Genomic DNA, 5,880 nt, shown 5'->3' on the forward strand with positions numbered 1-5,880 from the left:
AATGAACCGTGACCAACCAAAAGTTCGCATTTATTTCGCTATAGCCGATAATTCACTATATCAGTGTTCACTACAATGAGGTTCAACTGTATAAGTGAACTGCATGCAGTGACTGCTTCGTAAGCTGTCTACGGAGCTGTCCGCGAATTGGAACGCAGCCCAAGTCAAGGTTCAGTTTACCTTGCAAACGACTGAATTTTTCTCGTTTCTTTTTTCTGGCTTCAATTAAGGCAAATTCGATGAATCCTGTTGGCTCTGCAAAAAGATGAAGATGAAACAGCGGAGACATTTAAAGGTGAAGGCACACAGCAGACGGAAGGCAGGCAGTCTTCTGTGAGCCCTCGTCTTAGTCTCCGTCGTTGTGATGCTGTAGCAAAAAGAACCATTACCGACTAGCCCAGTTCACTGCACTACGGGATGAACCGTTAGTTTTTTAACAGTATTGGATATTGGTGCCAAATATCCGTTATATGTCGCCGGAATATTTCTGTACCCGAAACTTAGTTGGTTCCTGGTGGCGGTCTTACTCACTTCTAAGCCAATGGGGCCTGGTTTTCACCCCCAGGAAAGTGGGTTTCACCTCCTAAATATTTGCTAAATGCCTCAGCACCCACTCACGTACGCACACTGAAGAGCTGATGACTGGTCGACAGTTGTAAATGCGTTTTAGGCATATTAAAGTATACTTTGAGTGCAGCACTAATTCCGTGAATTGGAAGATTGAAGCTTTAGTGCCCTCACTGATGCCGTTGTACGCCCATACGCCCTGCAGGAAAGCCAACTTTTTCTGACGATGATGATGAGTGATCACGGGTGAAGTGAAAGAAAAAAAAACGCTTCCTGCGGCCGGAATTTAACCTTGGCCCCTCGCGTTATGAAGCCGGCGTAAATCCGATTGCTCCATTTCGACCCGGCCGAAGCGAACGCCAAGCAGGAGGTACCAGTACGCGCCGTGCAGCCCAAAACCAAATGTTAGGCCTACGGTGTCCCCACCCGAGAGTTGCTGTGGGTATTCCAGAAAAGTGATGCGTACCTCCAGAGGAGCACTCACTCGCAGAGTGGGATTGGCCAACCAAGGAATCCATCACGAGAAAGCTGCACGTTCAACTATCGTCGTCGTTAGGCGGAGGGGTGCATGATATTTTGTAGCGTGAGCTACACTGGACGAGGTTTTGCAGTTTCGCGTGGCTCCCGGGGAGCCGTGCTGCGCGTGCGCGAGGAGCAGTGACGTCTCACGGCGCACAGCTGGTGCGCCGGAGCCGCCGCAGCCGCGACTGGATTGTATTGTATTGTATTGGATTGGATTAAATTGGATTAGATTGGATAGGATTGGAAATCGTTTTAGCAGCAGTAAGCATGATAATCAGCTAATAATAGACAACCAGGGAACCTAGGAATAGCCAGGTGAACGTATATATCCTTAGCTCACGCTACGTATATATCCTGGCACAGCCGAGCTAAGCCACCGCCAGTGTTGTAGGCGTTACCGAAAAAAAGTAACTAAATACGTTACTGGTTACTTGCAAATAAAAGTAACGCATTACAGACCTACGTTACCTCAAAATAAAAGGAATGCGTTACCGTTACCGTTACTGATAAAAAGTAACGCACGTTACTGTTGCGTTACTTTTCATTCACGAACTAAAACATTTGCTGTTTCCTGTTTCGACGTTTGATATGTGCGTAAGCGCCATAGCTAAAATATGTCCATGCGGAAACTTAATTACCCTCGCTTTTTTAGGGTTGCACCCGAATAGTTACAAGAAAAAACGCGGAAGTATATATGAAGCTGATTTATAACATGTTGGCACAGAACTTAACATAACAACCGGCCTCCCTCATTAGCACAGAAATTAAGACCAGCCTAGATTGAAACTTTGAATATATTTTATTCACAACATGTCGAAGTACAGATAGTTGCTGTGAACAAGTTCCTCCGTTACCCGAAGCCCACTCCGCTGTTGTACTTAATTGAGTTAGTACAACAGCACACTCCGCTGTTGTACTTCGTTGAAATATTTATTGAGTCCTGGCCAAGGCGATGAAGCTGCACTTGCCGTAGCCATCCTACAGGTGACGACAACTGCTTGCGAATGGCTTTCGTGGGGGGTTTCATCGCCTTCAGCTCTGACGACCCACCTTTTCCCAGTACCTGTCCTCCTAGCGGCCGCCACGGGGAACCAAAAAATGACGGGTAGGCACGCCCCCCAAAAATCCCGCTCTCAGAAAACTCGTGCCCAAAATATGCTCGTCCTGCAGTCCCTCTCGCATCCACCCGTACCGGGTTCTTATCAGATGAATGTCACGGTGGCAGGGGCACATTCCTGTGACTAATCTGCAGTGGTCCAAGCAACCTTTTTATTTAGTTTTTTTTCAACTTCGTTCGCCTGCTGGCAGCGTAGTCAACCTTAATCGTCTTCCCCTTTCGCTCTGCTTCCGGCCGTATTGTTTTTTGTTTTTGTTTTTTGCGGGGGGAAAGTTCTCCCCGTCAAATCTCGCCCGTGCCCTCCATGGCGGCCTTGATCTGCGCATCACGTGGGTCCGGAGCACTTAAAAACACACAAAAAAATTAAAATTTAATTTTTTTAGGTTCTACGAAGCAAAGTAACGTAACGTAATTTCGTTACACGTTACTCAAAAGTAACGTCAGTACGTTACTCGTTACTTCTTTGGAAAAGTAACGAGTACGTTACTACGTTACCAAAAAAAGTAACGCGTTACCGCCAACACTGGCCACTGCTAATTTTTTTCTTCAGTTCATCAGCTGGCCACATACATGGGAAGCGATGACTGATGTGGTACCTCAGACGCCATATTTAAAATTGCGTCTGAACAACTTCGGCACAAGGTACCACTGAAAATAGAGCGGAGGTTAAAGACACCCACTAGGTACTGCAGGCAAAATTTGCTAGGAGGCTATTGTTCACGGCCGCTTGTTAGCGATGGCCGCCCGGAGAAAAGAGCAGGAAACCTCCAGCTGGGCTAATCACACGCGAAACGCCTTCGGTGTCAGCAGCAAACGTAGGCTATGGCTCGAACGTGGCCCTTGCTGGGCTCACTGCACCGGGTTTCCTCACGCCCGTGTTATTTTCTTCTCCTAGCGAGCATGAATGATGATGATGATGACGATGGTCATGGTGCCCTCGATATGCTTTGCACGTAGGTAATTGTCGTAAATAAACGAGCAGCCGTATATCTTACAAAATTCTTTGTTTCGCAGATGGTCTAGGACCTAAGGTATTGGCACACTTATTGCACTGTCTAAAACCACTTAGTCATACCGTTTTAAAGGGCACCCGACATTTAAAAGGATTTTAGGAAATACCCCGATGTCGAACACGCCAGTTCGAACGTTTGTTCGCTTGGAAGTGTTTGCAATCGCGGTAATTATATTTCTGTACGCTGCGAGAAAGAGCTCCAGTATTATTTAACAACCTTTGGCTTGAAGACTCAACAATAGATCCAAGAAATACCATACGGCTACAAGGGAAACACCTTGCACACATATATGCATTTTAAGTGGTCCAGAAAGTAATAGCACACACTGTCCTAGCCGTTTACGTTTACAAGGTTAAATAATAATGTGGACATTAGAATTGTGCTAGACTTCTGCGTACCAATATCGCCCTTTTTTGATGCCCTGAGTTACGTAGTATCCCTATCTAATCACATTATCTCTACGATTGCAGCAAATCTTTGTGAATGTTACTTTTGTCCGCTACCTGGTTGACGGGGCTGATCGCATGTCTGCGCATCGAAATATTTCCCACATAACAGGTATCCACGATATCGACAAGCACCTTTATCTTAGCATACTGATTGTCGATGTCCTAACTTTAGGTAGTTAGATGCGCTTTAGTTTAGTTATGCAGTGAACTTTACGATGTGCTGAGTAATGCACTCAGTTTATTCTAGAGGGTATCACGATCTTCTGAAATCTAACACGTTAACATTGGTGTTTGTTTCAAGCCGGTAATCGGGGGAACATCAGGGTTTTTTAGCAAATGCTCTCCGAAATTTGGCGTTTGTTTGGAAATGAATCAGTAATGATCACAGCAAAGAGCACTGATAACTTCCAAGAAATGAAACATTTTTTTCACAAAAGGCTTGTGATCGATTTTTTCACACATCCTTGTTTACATACACTATTTATCTGCATGTGCAACATGTCGGTCTTCATTCGAGACCTGCTTGATCGCTGAACGTATATCAACTGGGATAAAGTTCTCTCGACAACACAGCTTCCATTAGCTAGGCATAACAATGTCAGTGCAGCATTTGGCAGCCTCAGGTAGCGATCGTTAGAGTCATGCCAATACTCAGTGAGCTCGGAGTCTGTGTTTGTTGGGCTTGCTTATGCCTATCACCATTCAACAACGTTATCTCTACGATTGCAGCAAACCTTTGTGAATGCCACTTCAGTCTGCTACCCGGTGGACGGGGCTGATCGCATCTCTTCGCATCGAAATATTGCCCACAATCTGCAGGTATTCACCATATCGACAACAGCCGCATTTATCTCAGCATACTGATTGTCGATGTCCTAACTTTAAGTAGTTGCACGTGGAGGAAGCTCTTAGTGTTGCCCCATTATCGGAAATAGGCTCAGTTCAGGGCGTGCTTCGGTATAAGAATTGACACAGTACGTACGAATGCTCGGCAATCGCTGGAACATCGAATGTCACTAAACTTCCGCGCAGTGCTTCACTCCCCTCCACGCTTCTTTACTCGGGCGTTGCGCTCAGACACACGGAGAACACAACACAGCAAAACATCATGGCTGCAGGCCCGGTTCAAGCGAGTTGATTGAACGGCAACCGGTGTGCGGTGAAAAACACTGTCCAACAACGTGTCCCCACGACCCGGGAATATCGTCAGCAAGCAATTGTTCGCATGGCCCGTTCTTTTGCCAGCTGTTGTTGGTGCTCTCACCATTGTGTTATAGAGCAGAAGACGTGGTTACGAGGGAGGGGGAAACAAATGGGCTCGGACAAAGGCAAAAGCATCGCGATGTCAGGCGTCGCGCTGCGCAGCTATACGGTCGATGCACGCTGTCCACTAAAGCTGCTGGTAAACGGATGTAAACTAAGTTCTAACCCCTGCCTCCCAGTGTTTAAATGTGTTCAAATGTGCAACATTTCGTATCGCTGATGAAGCGCACTTAGAAGGTACGTGGCCTCTTTAAAACAGAAAAAAAAGATATTCTTTACTCTTGAAACGAGCGCTAAATACACTTTCTCAATCATTTGTTTATTGCTCGACGGGCGACACTTTTTTTTTTACTTTTTCTTGAGGAGGAGGAGGAGGAGCAAGAATGGATAGATAGATGCAACTTTATTACGAAAAGGGCTGGATCAGAGGCCTGTAAGAATGGGAGGGAAGGAAAGGAGGGTGTAAAATTAAGTCTGCCTCAGAATGTCAGCCTCGCGTGCGAAATCCCAGAGGGAACGCAGGACTCGGGAGGAGGAATAACTGTTTATTTCACGAGCGCTGGTACTGCTGTTAGGGCACCCGCATCGTTAACACCGTGAGTTACAAGAAACGCTGCTTTCCACATAATACGTCTTCGTACAAAAATTTGAATTCAAATTATGGGGATTTTACGCGCTGAAGCTACAAACCCCTGGGCTGCGATTCCGCCGTAGTTGAGGGAGGCTCCGGATTAATTTCCACCACCTGCAGGGGCCTCTGAACGCGCGTCCACATCCGGGCACCCACGGGCGTTGTCCCCTCCTCGTCTCCTCCTGAAAAGTGGCCGCCGCGGCAAGGAACCGAACCCGCAATGTCTTTGGCCTCAACGCGTTAGCCACTGAGCCACCGGGGGCTGTGTAATCCGTTCCCGCGACTGCTTCGTGCACAGGTGAGAAGTGATTGATTGAT

General features: G+C 46.7%; 1 protein-coding gene across 2 annotated transcripts in view; it reads right to left on the reverse strand.

Moving 5' to 3' along the window:
- LOC144162536 (epoxide hydrolase 4-like) overlaps window positions 1-4,864 on the reverse strand; it is a 61,035-nt gene extending 56,171 nt beyond the window's left edge. Inside the window, exons 1-2 of one of the 2 annotated variants that reach the window (XM_077693115.1) lie at window positions 4,651-4,864; window positions 181-255 (exon numbers count right to left, since the gene is read on the reverse strand). The gene's annotated coding sequence lies outside the window, so the exon portion shown is untranslated. The remainder of the gene's footprint in view (window positions 1-180; window positions 256-4,650) is intronic. The other variant, XM_077693114.1, reaches the window with a different exon arrangement.
- Between the last annotated feature and the right edge of the window lie 1,016 nt (window positions 4,865-5,880).

Source organism: Haemaphysalis longicornis, unplaced genomic scaffold, assembly GCF_048455015.1.
Source record: "Haemaphysalis longicornis isolate Haplotype H1 unplaced genomic scaffold, Haemaphysalis longicornis Haplotype H1 scaffold_12, whole genome shotgun sequence".
Classification (NCBI taxonomy): domain Eukaryota; kingdom Metazoa; phylum Arthropoda; class Arachnida; order Ixodida; family Ixodidae; genus Haemaphysalis; species Haemaphysalis longicornis.